Below are 15,398 nucleotides of genomic sequence, written 5' to 3'. Positions count from 1 at the left end.
TTACCAGTGTGCACCACCATGCCAAGCTTTGTATGCACTCATTTTTATGTGCAGTTCTCCATTGTAGGAAGATGAGAATAGGGATAGGCAGGAGACTGATTCTTAGATTTAGTTTGTCACTATTAAGTTGTATAGGGCTTAGGTTAGAGACATACAACTTCTTAGTGACAGAAACAGAATTAGATTTGGTGTAAGTCTCACTTATGTTACATGGAAAATATGTCAAGTGTAGGGTCTTATTTATATCAGAAATGTAATATTTCTCTGTCTTTAGTTTTCTCATCTTTTTTATCTCCCTGCTTCAGAACGAATATAATTCCTTCAGAGTTGGTATGATAATCTTCCTAAAACTTGATCATCATATCCAACTTGTATCATTGCCTCAGTGTTCCCGGTGTTCCTGGATCAGGAACCAGGACATTTCTGTGTGTGAAGCTAAGGCAAGAACACATCAAGAAGGTGAAACTGGCTTTCTTGAGCCTGGTAAATCTCTGCTCACACTAACCAGGTCGCTGTTGCAGAAAGGAATGAAGCTAGCCCACTGGCCTTCCCAGAGAACTAGTAGGTTTGAGTGCACAGAACATGGTCACTTTAAAAAGATGAAACATGCTCTCTTGGAGGAAATGGCAAGGGCTGATATGGATTGTGGTAGGAGAGCAGGCAGCACAAAGGACAGTGACAGCTGAAGCTGCCAGAACAAAAGTGGCTGCTTGGCATTTCTCATTCTCCAGCTGCCTCCCACTATCACCCTGTGTAAAGAATATACGGGACAGGTCAAAACATGGTGTGTGTTTAAATTTTAAAAAATCATTACATTAAAAGAGTTTGCCAATATTCCCTTCAAAATACTCCTCCTTGTTTCAAACATACTCATTCCACTAATCTTGCCATTTTCTGAAGCACTTCTGAAAGTTCTCTTTCATGATTATGTTTATGAGTTGTGATAAAAAATATCTGGTGAATTCTGCTGAGTGCCATCCAGAGGAAAGACAGGCTCCTAAAAATATTATGGGGTGTTTCTCATCCACCTTATTTACTGAATATGGATGGCACTGTGCAACTTTGACTTCTACAAAGTCAAAATGACCATTTAGGAAATGGAGGCAGCCATGTGTGACATCTAAATATATGAAAGAAGACTTCCAGAAGTGCTTCAGAAAATGGCAAGAATGATGAGATAAGTATGCTTGAAGTGAGGGAGGAGTATTTTGAGGGAGATTAATGGCAATGTATCTTTTTCTGTAATGATTAAAAAACAAACATCCATCAGATCTTGTGATCAAACCTCATAAGTCTGTTTCTCTTTTTTCTCATGTTTAAGATTTTATCTCTCACATCCAGCTCCTCAGAAAATCCTCAAATTTTTCAGCAAACATTATCTGTCTCCTAAAGTCTATTACAGAATCTGATAATCTCTTTGGGTCTAATTGAATTTGAGACTCTGAATCTATGACATCTGTGGACATGGTTTTTAACCAATTCACTAGTTACTTTATTGTCAGAGAGGAAGTAATGATGATCAGGAAGATTAATATAGCAGAACATACCATTATTAAATTTTCACTTGATGGAAGGGATTGTGGTAAAAGGTAGAAGATTCCCATTTAACTCATGTTTTGAAAATTTTTTTGGTAATAGATGCCTTTTTCTGCATTTTAAAGATGAGGAAACTGGAGGTTTACTGTATTTTATGTAATCTACACATGCTTGCCCAAGTAAGAACAGAGCAAGTATTGAAACCCAGCTCTGGTTCTAGCACCTACACTCTTGGTTGTTGTAAGAGTTTCCCAGGGCTTCTTTAACAAAGTACCACAAATTTGATGGTTTAAAGAACAGCAATCTATCATCTCACTGTTCCGGGTGGTAGAAATCCAAAAATCAAGATGTGGACAAGGGGGTGTGCCTGTGAAAACTGAAGGGGAGAGAATTTTTCCTTGCTCTCTCACAGCTTCTGCTATTAGCAGCTGGATCTTGAGTTCTTTGGCTTTTGCACATATCACTTTTATCTCTGATGCTATTGCCATATGTTCAGTGTTGTCCTGTGCCTGTATCCACATTTTCCTTCTATGCAGGCACAGGAGAAAGGCAACAATCTATACAGCCTTGCTCCTGTATGATTAGCTTAAAATCTTTAGCTGGTGAACTGCAAGCCCATGTGCCCTGTCATCCTAAGCAATTTCCTTTATCAAGTTAAAACAAGAAAAGCAAAGATATGAATATATTTCTTAGATCATAAGACAAAGTGGAAATATTGACATTCCAAAGAAGGGAGATACATAAAAGGTAAGGGCACACATAACTCAGTTAAGATTGATGCTGTGGTTAAGGAAAAATGATCCTGCTACCAAGAGATAATTTTAAAATAATTTAAGTTTTTATCCTGGATTTCTAAATTATTACGAAGAAGAGAATTTGTCCATTGCATAATTTCTTTAGAATTTTCTTTCATTTTGTATTAATTTTCCTAATGCCTTGAATTTCTCTGCTTCTCTTCTAGACTTCCTAATTTTCTTCTAGCCAGGGACTCACCTGCTGCTTTCTGTTCTCAGGATTCTTCAGTTCTTTCATTTTCTTTTGACTCTTTAGACTCTGTTCTACAGATTCTCATAGATCCAGCCTTTCTATGGCAGAACCCTGAATAAAACCTCTGGAAGCTATGATGCACAATGAGTCAATCCCACAAGCCTCATGAGTCAGCAGAACGAAAGGATGTGTTGGGAATCATCAAGCTTAATTTGTGTTCTCATGAAAGAGAGGAAATTATCCTGGATAGAGATGGTACTAAGTTTGATTTATGTATCCTCCATGCTAATTTGCCAGGAGGGTGGAAATGGAGGCATCCATGGAGCATCAGTTTAGTGATTGCTGCATTTTCTCCAAGGAAGGCTCTGTGCCCACCATGGGGGAGGTTCTGGTACTTTGTTCACTACTGTCACTACTATCAGGTCCAAGGCTTTTTTTCTTTCTTTTTTTTTTTTGGCAAGGCAACTGCAGCTCCACTGAGCTAAATGCTCAGCCCCTGTCAGGTCCAAGGCTTAAAGCCCAGGTGGGAGACTTTTTCCTGGGTGTCTTAATTAATTTTCTCATTGCTGAAACAAAATACCTGATACCCAAGGTTAAAAGAGAAAAGGTTTATTTGGCTCAGTTTGTAGAAATTTCGTTCATAGTTGGCTCCCTCCAAGGCAGGGCGACATCATGGAGGAGAAACAGTTCATGGCAGGCAGAAGGCAGCAAAGTAGTGAAGAACCAAAGAAGCAAGCAACAAGAGACAAGGAACAACAGCTGCCCTCTTTCTGTCTCTTATATTTTTTTCCAGGCTATCTACACTTAGCACTGACACTCTTAGTCCTAGCTTTGTACCATGACAGCATTACATCCTTGATCCCAGCATTACACACCCTAGATTAAGCACCTCTGTAAAGCCCCACCTATTGACCACATGAGGCTTTGGGGGGACATCTACATACAAGCCATAATTTTGCGTCTGCTAGCCTCAGAGCCAGTTAAGAGGACATTTGAGGCAAGTACTGAGGTAGGGTGTGGCCTTCTACCTAAGACTGAATGTTTAACTTGAAGGGACATTCTGTAGTGTTGTGCCACAGGGTCTTGGGTGCCAGAGAGAGCATGAGTTGCAAATGTCTGGATTACAGGAGTTTGGAAGGCATTCTAAAAATCTTAGGTACTAGAATGAGGTTCTTAAATAGTTTCAACTGGGTGGATTATGGTTCAGTTTAAATTTAACTTTAGGAGAGGTGAGTATAATTTCTTGACTATTAGTCCAAAGAAAATTCTCACAGCCAAGTGCAGAATAAGAGTAGATGGGGCCAGGAATTTAGCTCAGTGGTTCTGCCACCTGTCTTGCAAGCATAAGGTCCTGAGTTGGATCCCCGGTACCAAAAAAAAAAAAAAAAAAAAAAAAAAAGAAGAGTGAGTAGGATCTGTTGTTGGCTTCCTAATATTCTCGGTGCAATGGCAGTACTGATGAAATGTTATCATAGAATTTATTGATAGAGTTTGTCTAGTGGCACACACACTGTGGTAACAACAAATCTGAGTAATCTGTGTTGAGAGAAGGATGTGTGGACTGGAGACAAGAAGCTCATCTGATGGGAGCCATGGGTCAGAGGGTGCAGTCAGGTTTGGTGTGAGTCAGGAGGGAAGAACTAAGATCAATAACAGATGATAGAAAATGTAGATTTAATTTACAGGTAAATTTAAATATGACCAATATATCAGCAAAGACTTTGCTGTCAATTCTGTTGTCAGAAGCCCATTCCTCTGTGTGTAGAAATAAAATGTTCTTTCCAGATGATTTAAAATCACTATTATTTTTATTAGTGCATGTTTTCAGTACATAATATTTACATTACTTGCGTGAAGTTAGTATATGTGTATAACACATCTTAATTGTGGATCCATCTTGAACAGTCCCAGACAGTTCACTTATAAAACATTTGTGTTCATAAATTGCTAATGACTTGAAAAGAGAGATTTATATTTCAGCATTAAAAAATAAAGTTCATTGCTATATTTTCTATTTCTAATTATTCCATAGTCATATCCATAATTTAGAATCCAGTACCCAACTTGGTTTCTCAGTATTCTTCTCTTCTTCCCCTTTTCTATGTCCTTTCTCCCTTCCTTATAAACATATCTGGCTTTATCTTTTATTGTCTTGTTTCCAGCAACATTTGTTCACAAAGTCTCACTGTCATCAGGTAAGGAGCTCATTAGTATTTGCCTAAACAGACTGTTATCTTCCTCCCAGAAATTCTAGTGTGGACATGAAGCAAATTAATTTTTCCCTTCACTATATTTATGCCTTGAATTTATGGGAATGAATCAAGCTTCCTCAAAAAGCACAAACTCAAGGTAGGAGAGAGTCAATTTCTAAGTGACTACTCACCTGAATTCTGGGAGTTGCACTTCAAGCCTCCATTGTAGGGTGGATTCTGGATGGTCCCCAAATGATATTTCATTCTGAAATATTATTGTTTTCTAATTTGTGATGTTCCAAGTGGTTGATAATAACTTGGTGTGGGCCATAAAGCATCTTGGGGGCAGATTAGACGCACATCAATTAGGATCCTATGATCATCAGTATTTGTTGTGCTTTCTCATGTCCATATTATGGTGCTGGAGAGGTTGTAGGGTGAAAAAAGGTGATACTCTGTCCTCATGAAAGTTATATGCCATATATTGCAGGGAAAGGGTTCATATGAGTCTTTCTTGTGGTAGGTAGTTGTTGGGCAATAAACTTAATGATACCTGGACTTATCCATGGAAGAAGCCAGGTTCATGAGAATTAAAACATTTGTCTCAGAGGGTGGAGCAGAGGGCCTGGGCCTTGATTAGTGAGCGATCCTGATGGGAAGTGAAGGGGAGGCTTATGGCCAGGTTTCTATGAGGAACAGAGCTGCCACCAAACAGAGGAGGTGAACCTTCTTGGCTGCTGTAGCACCGGCCCCAGCACTGAGAAGCAGGGCTTCCCCTAGCACAGAGGAGCTGAACCTTCTGGGCCACCATACCACCACCCATAGTGCTGAGCAGGGGAGCCACGCAGGCGCCAACAGCACACATCCCGCACCTCCCCCCCGCCACCCGTTGAAATGAGAAGACACATAAACAAGTCTTAAAACTAGACTCCCAGATCACCTAAAGCAACCCCAAAGGGAAACAAGATGGAACAGTCTGATACTCAACCACCTGGACTCCTTGAAATGGCAACAAAAGAGGATCTGGAAAAAATGAAATCAGAAATAATTTCTCAGATAAGAGCAGATATTGTGCCCATAGTGCAAGACATGATTAATAAGTCTAGAGAGGACACAGATTAAAAAAAATTAGAGGAGCTGAGGAACATGATGGAATCCCAACAGAGGAAACAAATGGAATCCATAAAACAGATGCAAACAGATTTCCAGGAGATTAAAAACTCCATTGAAAGTTTACAGAGTAGAATGAGCCAATGTGAGGACAGAATTTCAGATATAGAAGATAAGATTGCAGTCAGTGACCAGGAAAGAGAAATTTCTTTAAAACAGCAAGGGACCAAGAGAAATCAATCCAGCAGCTTCTAGAGGATGCAAAGAAGAATAACATAAAAGTGACCAGAGTCAATGAAGAAACAGGAGAGAGTGCAGACAACATGAAAAAACTGTTCACAGAAGTGCTGGCAGAAAACTTCCCAAGCAGAAGAAAAGAACTTGACATACAGATAAATGAGGCATATAGGACTCCAAATAGCCTTGATCAAAAAAAAATCTACCCATAGGCATATAATAGTTAAGATTCCAGAAACCCAACAGAAGACCAAAATTCTGCATGCAGTTAAAGAAAAGAAACATATCACATACAAAGGAAAGCCCATCAGAATCACAACAGACTTCTCAATGCAAACCCTCAAGGCAAGAAGTGATTGGAATGATGTATTTGAAGCACTACAGGAAAACAACCTCCAACCCAGATTGATGTACCCTGCAAAACTATCTTTCAAAATTGATGGAGAAATAAGAAACTTTCATGACAAAGAGCACCTTAGGAACTTCATGAATACCAAATCAGCACTCCAAGAAATTTTAGACAGTATCCTAGGAAAAGATGACGAGGATTCCAACCCCAGGAAGCCCAGCAGAATGAATCCATTGAGCACAACAAGAAATTAAACACAAAGGGGGAGAATCCAACAGAAAGAAAAAATCATGACAATAATAAGTCAATACATATCAGTTATAATCATCAATGTTAATCGTCTCAATTCACCACAAAAGAAATAGAGAGGCAGAATGAGTCAAGAAGCAAGATCCAACAATATGCTACATACAAGAAATACACTACTAAACTAAAATCAAATGGATTAAAGATCTAACTATTAAAACAGAAATGCTGAACCAGCTGGAGCAGATGTTAGGTAGAACTCTTAAAGACATTGGCATAGGAAAAGATTTTATGAAAAAACCCTCAGTTGCCCATGAACTACCGCAAACAATAAGAAGGATCTCTTCTTATTAAAAAGCTTCCGCACAGCAAGAGAAACCACCAACAGTGTGAAGAGACAACCCACAATGTGGGAAAATTTTTCACCTGCTATTCCTCAGACAAAGGTCTACTATCTCAAATATATAAAGAACTTAAAAAAATCAGACCTCCCAAATTTAAAGACCTAATCCAAAAATGGGCATCTGAAATGAATAGACATTTCTCAGACAATGAAGTAGAAATAGCTAATAAGCATATGAAAAAATGTTCAACATCATTGGTCATTCAAGAGATGCAAATTAAAACAATGCCAAGATTCCACCTCACCCCAGAAAGAATGACTGGTATCATGAAATCAACCAGTAACAAGTGCTGGGTGGGCTTTGGGGAAAGAGGAACCCTGCTCTACTGCTGGTGGGAGTGTTGACTGGTGCAACCACTGTGGAAATCAGTATGGAGATACCTCAAAGAACTAGGACTGGAAGTCCCATTTGACCCAGCTATTCCCCTGCTGTGTATCTTCCCCAAGGAATTAAAAGAATCATACCACAGTGATATATGTGCACCGATGTTTATAGCAGCACAATTTGTAATAGCTAAAACTTGGAAGCAGCCTAATTGCCCATGAACTGCAGACTGGATAAAGAAAATGTGTGTGTGTTTTTTTTTAAAAAGGGAGTACTACTCAGCCATAAAAAATGAGAAATTAGAAACATTTGTATCTAAATGGATACACATTGAGGCATACACTTAAGTGAAATAGGACACACATGTGTAAATACCGAATAGTTTCTCTAGTGTGAGAAACTGAAAATGTAAATAAGGATTAAAAGATATAATAGATAATGTGAAATAGGAAGAAAAGGGACAAAAGGGATGGGGAAGTGGGAAGGCTAGGGGAAAGGAAAGAAGGGAATGGAATTAATATGAGAAAATGAAAAAATGGAAACAAAGTCTTTGTAAATAGGTATGGAGGGGTTAAAGGAAGGGCAGGGAAATGGGGAAAAAAATAAGAACCAAGAGAGATTATGTAAAGGTGCAAATTTCCAATGATGAATGTCATTATATTGTATACTTAAAATGTACCAATAAAATTAATAAAAAAATTTGTCTCAGCCATTGTCTTACTGCTGAGACACAATACCCAACAACCACAATTTATTTTGGCTCACAGTTCAGTACATAGTCAGCTGCCTCCAAGGCAGAAATGGCATTGCAGAGAGACATGGTGAAGGAAAAGCTGCTTACACCATGAAGGCCAGGAAACAGGTGGTGGTGGGGAGGAGACAGGCAGGGAAATACACCATTCCAAGTAATGCCCATGATGAGGTGACTTCAGTCAGGACCTACTTCATAACAGGAAGTCAGCCATGAACTCATAAGTGGACTTACCTACTGATGAGCACGCTGGCCTCAGGATCCAATGAGCTTCCAATACATGAGGCTTTCAGTGGATGCCACATATCTAAATTATACAGCAATATTCTTTGTAGACATACATGTCTTGCCTCCCTTCTTCTTCCTGGTGGAACATGAGATTAAGTCCACAATGGCTAAGATGTCTCACTGTCTGCTATCCAGTTTGCAGTTTGGGAACTTAGTGGTTGGACTTTTCATTTGTATCATTATCAGTGATACACTGATGTGGCCCACAGATTGATAGAGTTGACAGTATTATCTTAGGAAGCTCCCTGGTGCAGGAATTGTGAACATATTAACGGAGTAGAAAATGATAAGATTCCCTTAGGAGAAAGTCCTTTTCCCCCCTTAAACACACAGCTTATGCAGCTTCTTCTAAAAACAATTCCCAAGAGAAGTCATTGTAGTACTTTGGAATAACGGCATATAATGAGATAAAATGACAAACAGAAATGGAAAATAGCCCCTTTGTTTCAACTAAGCAAAGTACCACCAAATATGAATGTTCTCCAGTTTAAGATGATTTAATGTATAATTTTTAAACTTTACAATGGTATAAAAGTGATAAATATTCAGTGGAAATTGTACTTTGACTTTTTGAATTTGGATCTTTTCCTGGATTAGCAATACATATGTGGTAAGCTCCTCTTGTGGCGGTGAGTAGTAGCCATGAGCCCTGACATAACAAAGGAAAACAACCAGTGCTCTACAGTGCACTGTGTTGCTCAGCTAGGATGTTAGGAAGATTAGGTGTACTATAAGCTTTTTTGGTTGAAGATATTTTCAATTTAACAATAGGCTTATTGCAATGTAGCCTCATGATAAGTCAAGGAGCACCTATAGTTTATGTTTAGGTTCATGGAACATAAAAATGGCAGTGTTCTTGATTTTTTTTAAAGAAAGGTTTTTACCTGGGAAAGGAAGCAACTTTTCCAGGGTGTATCAATCAGGCTTCAGTGCAAAATATATCTCCAGTTATTTTAACAGGAAAATATTTGTTGCAAAGGGTTAGGTGCTAGCAAGCTCACCTGCTGACGCAGAGGCATGGTTCTAGACTGGGCTCAGGAATGGTTCCCTCACTATGTACTGATGAACTATAAGAAGGGCCCTTCCTTCCGTGTGAAACTTTCTAAGTTCTTGGAAGAACCTTCATAATTTGATGTTGAAAATACACATTCTTATGCTTTAAGAGCCCTCTGAATTGTAAAAGAATCTTTTCCTATGCCACTGTCTTCAAGAGTTCTACCTTACCTCTTCTCCACACAGTTTAGTGTTTCTGTTTTAATATTTAGATCTTTGATCCATTTCAATTTTAGTTCAGTGGATGGTGAGAGGTCTAGGTCTAATTGTAATCTTTTGTAAGTTGAAACCCAATTTTTCTAGCACCATCTATTAAAGAGGCTATCTTTCCTCCAGTGAGGGTGATTGGCTCCTTTGTCAAAGATGAGGTGGCTAAGTATGTCTGGAGTTGTTTCTGCATCTTCTAATCTTTACCAATGATCCTTGATCTGTTTCTTTGCCACTGCCATGCTGTTGTTATCACAGTAGCTTTGTAGCATAGTTTCAAGTTGGGAATTGTGATACTCTTTACCTTGTCTTTGTTGCCTCGAATTCCTTTTGCTATTCTAGGTCTCTTGTTCCAACTGAATTTTTGGATTTTCTCCAGTTCTGTGAAGTATGCTTTTGGCATTTCAATTGGGATTGCATTGAATATCTATAGCAGTCACATATGAACCAGCATAAAGAATCAATCACTAGGATCTCATCTATTAAAAAACTTTTGCACAGCAAGAGAAACCACCAACAGAGTGAAGAGACAACTCACAATGTAGGTAAAAATATTTACCAGCTGTTCCTCAGACAAAGGTCTACTATCTAGAACATATAAAGAACTTAAAAAAAAAAATCAAACCTCCCAAACTTAAAGACCCAATCCAAAAATGGGCATCTGAAATGAACAGACATTTCTCAGACAAAGAAGTAGAAATAGCAAATAAACATATGAAAAAATGTTCAACATCACTGGTCATTTTTTGAGAGATGCAAATTAAAACAATGCTGAGATTCCACTTAACTCCAGAAAGAATGGCTGCTAACAAGAAATCAACCACTAACAAACCCTGATGGGGTTCTGGGGAAAAAGGAACCCTGCTCCAGTGCTGGTGGGAGTGTAGACTGGTGCAGCCACTGTGGAAATCGGTATGGAGATGCCTCAAAAAACTAGCATTAGAGGTCCCATCTGACCCAGCTATTCCCCTGCTAGGTATCTTCCCAAAAGAATTAAAAGAATCATACCACAGCAAAATATGTGTGCACCCATATGCATAGCGGCAAAGTTTGTAATAGCTAAAACTTGGAAACAGCCCAAATTGCCCATCAACTACAGACTGAATAAAGATACTTTTTAAAAAATAAATAAAATGGAGTACTATTCAGCCATGAAGAATGAGAAACTAGAGACATTTATAGGTAAATGGATGCCATTGAGCCCATAGTCTTAAGTGAAATAAATAGGACACACATGTGCAAATACCAAATAGTTTCTCTGGTGTGAGAAACTGAAAGTGTAAATAAGGATGAAAATGTAGAATAAATAATGTGAAGTAGGAAGATAAGGCCCAAAGGGGAGGGGGAACTGCGAGGGGTAGGGGAAGGGAAAGGAATAAATATGAGAAAAGGAAAAAGTGGAAACAAACTCTATGTTAAGTATTAGGGGTGAAGGGATGGAAGGGTGAACAGGGGAATCGGGAGAAAATTAAGAACCAGGATATATCACGTAAAAATACAAATTCCCAATGATGAATGTCATCATATTGTATACCTAAAGTGTACCAATAAACTTAATGAATTTAAAAAAAAGCATCTGTGCAACAAAATATGGACTGGTTCTTGCTCTCAGGACAATAAAGAGCTGGTCATCTTGCTGTAATCTCTGGAGCCACCTTTGAAGATAGAGGTTTAAGATCTTTCCCCTGTGACCACTAGCATGCAGGAATGAAGCTTCTAGAATGGGCAGTGTCCTGTTGTAACTAATTTTCTCATGCTAGGCTCTTGTCCTGAGGGTGATGGAAGAATGAGGCCACCAGGACAACACTGGGGAATGGTACAAGATATGGTTTATTAGAACAAAGAAAAGCACTGGCTAGATAAGGGGGGCAAAGAAAAACCAAGGAAGTGCCTGAATCTGGAAGTTTATATACAATTTTTTGGCATGCAAAAGGACAAAAAAAAAAAAAAGGCCGAGGATGTGTAAAAATGCATGTATAAAGCTGCTTGCCAGGTATCTTGTGCTCAGCAGATTTTAGTAGTCCTTTGTCCTTTGCATTCTAGTTTTTCCAACTTTTCTACTTTTTCCTAGTTTACTCAGGGACTTCTCCCTTGTCCTTTTCACTTTAGTTTCCTGTGGCTTACCTTTAGTTCATCTCATTCCTGGACTTCAGTTTATTCAGTTAGAATATCCAGGCTCCTTGCCCTAATCTGCCTGATGCTTCTCTATCTTCTGGTCTCACTCTGACACTGATAAGACTCGCTCTTGGAATGAAGAAGGACAAAAATGGTAACTGAGAAACTGCATAAAGAAAACTTCATGACATTTTCTAGGAGAAAAGACAGAGACACCCAAACAGAGCTGTACTTTCTCCTTCTTTGATCACTATAAGACATACCCATCTCAGGCAACAAGCAATCCTGAAGATACAAATATGGTTATAAGAGGTGATAAGAAATATGGAAAGTGCTTAAAATTAAAAAAAAATGATTTTAGTAAAAGACACATGACAATTAATCTGCCTCAAACTACTTCCCCTTGTTTCGAACATACTTGTCCCATTGCTCTTGCCACTCTCTGAAGCAGTTCTGGAGTCTTCTTTCATTAGTGTCTTTAGGTGCACTGTGTCACTGCCTCCCTGTCCTGAGTCAATTTAAAACATTTACCTTTCATGATTATTTTGACTTTGAGGAGGAGTCAGAAGTCATAGTGTCAGATCAGTGGATGAGGGCATGCTTTAATGTTTTTATGAGCCTGCCTTTCCTTCGGATGGCACTCAGCTGTACCACTATATTTTTCAAAACTCCTCTTAAAGGGCCAGGGATTTAGCTCAGTGGTTTTGCCACCTGCTGCGCAAGCGCAAGGACCCGAGTCCGATCCCCGGTACCAAAAAAAACAAAAACAAAGAAAACTCCTCTTAAAGACAGGAAAGAAAACTCCCAGAACTGCTTCAGGAATGCGTCAGAATAATGAGATAAGTGGGTTCATAGCAAGGGGAAGAATGCTGATGGGGAATTAATGCTGATGTGTTAATTTTGAGGGTAATTAACACCAATGTAATAATTTTTAAAATTTATGTACAATGAAATGTTTTTCTTTGTTTTTTTAAATTAGGACATGTTTGTAATACATAATGACTACATTTATTATGGGTGGTTGGTTCATATATATAACGCATCTTAATTATTATTGTTACTATTTTGTCCCCTACCCCTCTTATCCCTTCCTGCTCCCTTCAACTCTTGGTTCCCCTCCCATTTTCAAAAAGTCTATTTCTGCTTTTTTCTTCTTTTTTCCCATGCCCTTTCCTTTCCTTCCCTCCCCCTTCCAGCTCTTGTTCCTCACAACCACATGGTTTTCCCTTATGTGAGAAACCTAATACATAAAGAGCAAAATAAAAGACAAGATAATAGGAAGTAGGGAGATCTTTTTCAAATAATTCTTTTCAATTTAAACATTTATCATATATTTTGATCACATCTCATATGTCTGCTTCCATTTGATTGATTTGAAAGCTTTCATCATTTTCCATTTGTACTAATTTCCTATATATCGCTGAACCAATTACTACCAAATTATCCCAATCTTGGTAGCTTAAAATAACATTTATTCTCAACAGATCTGAAGTCTCAAAGTCTGCAGCCACTCAACAGACAATTCAAGATGTCATTAGAGCATTGCTCCCAAGGTCTCCAGGGGAGAAGAACACTTTCCTTGCCTCTGTCGGTGCTGGAGTTCGTGAAGTCAGCTACCTTATCCGGGTCTCTGCCTTTGTGTGATCGCATCACATTACCTCCTCCGGTTCTGTGTGTGTCACATGTCTCTTAGCCACGCTTTTTTTAAGGACACCTGTGATGGCAATAAGGGCTCCCCTGGATAATCCAGAATAAGTTCTCCAACACAAGACCCTTACTTATTCCCATATGCAATGGCCTTTTTTTCCAAATGAGGCAACATTTACAGATTTCAGGATTAGGAATTGATATCTATAGGGCCACCATTTAGTTAACTACACTGTCCTTTTTTAAAAAAAATTTATTTTATTGGTACATTTTAAGTATGCAATATAATGACATTCATCATTGGAAATTTGCACCTTTACATAATCTCTCTTAGTTATTTTTCCCCCTTCCCCTGCCCTCCCTTCAAACCCTCCATCCCTCCCTATTTACAAAGACTTTGTTTCCATTTTCTCATATTAATTCCATTCCCTTCTTTCCTTTCCCCTACACCTCCCACTTCCCCTTCCCCTTGGCCCCTTTTCTTGCTATTTCATGTTATCTATTATACCTTTTAGTCCTTATTTACACTTTCAGTTTCTCACACTAGAGAAACTATTTGGTATTTACACGTGTGTCCTATTTATTTCACTTAAGAGTGTCGTCTCAATGTGCATCCATTTAGCTATAAATGTCTCTAATTTCTCATTTTTATGGCTGAATAGTACTACAATTTATAAAAAAATACATTTTCTTTATCCAGTCTCCAGTTGATGGGCAATTGGGATGCTTCCATTTTCAGCTATTACAAATTGTGCTGCTATGAACATGGGTGCACATACATCACTGTGGTATGATTCTTTTAATTCTTTGGGGAAGATACCTAGCAGAGGAATAGCTGGGTCAAATGGGACTTCCAGTCCTAGTTCTTTGAGGAATCTCCATACTGATTTCCACAGTGGTTGCACCAGTCTACACTACACTCTCACCAGCAGTGGAGCAGGGTTCCTCTTTCCCCACAGCCCTGCCAACATTTGTTATTGGTTGATTTCATGATAGTAGTCATTCTTTCTGGAGTGAGGTGAAATCTCAGCATTGTTTTCATTTGCATCTCTCGAATGACCAGTGATGTTGAACATTTTTTTTCACATGTTTATTTGCTATTTCTACTTCTTTGTCTGAGAAATGTCTATTCATTTCAGACACCCATTTTGGATTGGGTCTTTAAATTTGGGAGGTCTATTCTTTTTAAGTTCTTTATAGATTCGAGATAGTAGACCTTTGTCTGAGGAACAGCAGGTGAAAATTTTTTCCCATATTGTGGGTTGTCTCTTCACACTGCTGGTGGTTTCTCTTGCTGTGTAGAAGCTTTTTAATAAGAAGAGATTCCACTTGTTGATTGTCTGTGCTAGTTCACGGGCAACTGAGATTTTGTTCATAAAATCTTTTCCTGCACCAATGTCTTCAAGAGTTCTACCTAACCTCTGTTCTAGCCAATTCAGGGTTTCTATTTTAATATTTAGATCTTTAATCCATTTTGATTTTAGTTTAGTGCATGGTGAGAGATATAGGTCTAGTTTTAATCTTTGACAAGGTGAAACCCAATATTCCCAGCACCTTTTATTAAGGAGGCTATCTTTCCTCCAGTGAGGGTGTTTGGCTCCTTTATTGAAGATGAGATGGCTGAGTGTGTCTGGAGTTGTTTCTGCATCTTCTAATCTGTTCCACTGGTCCTCAAGTCTGTTTCTTTGCCAGGACCATGCTGTTTTTATCACAGTAGCTTAGTGGTATAGTTTCAAGTTGGGGATTGTGATTCCCCTACCATGTCTCTTGTTACCTAGAATTGCTTTTGCTATTCTGGGTCTCTTCTTGTTCCAAATGAATTTTTGGATTGTTTTCTCAAGGTCCATGAAGTATGGTGCTGGGATTTCAATCGGGATTGCATTGAATGTATATAGCAGTTTTGGGAGTATGGCCATTTTCACTATGTTGATCCTTTCTACCCAGGAGCAGGG

The 15,398-nt window shown here is 38.7% G+C and overlaps 1 long non-coding RNA gene across 1 annotated transcript in view; it reads left to right on the top strand.

Annotated features, from left to right (window-relative positions):
• Nucleotides 1–15,398, top strand: part of LOC110351074 (uncharacterized) — a 136,942-nt gene that overhangs the window by 43,136 nt on the left and 78,408 nt on the right. The window lies entirely within an intron of this gene.

Source organism: Heterocephalus glaber, unplaced genomic scaffold (assembly GCF_053883595.1).
Source record: "Heterocephalus glaber isolate CG9 unplaced genomic scaffold, H.glaber_assembly_v1.0 deba00001472, whole genome shotgun sequence".
Lineage (NCBI taxonomy): Eukaryota > Metazoa > Chordata > Mammalia > Rodentia > Bathyergidae > Heterocephalus > Heterocephalus glaber.
The sequence above is the reverse complement of the archived record's forward strand: the minus strand, read 5'-3'. Positions and strand labels throughout refer to the sequence as shown.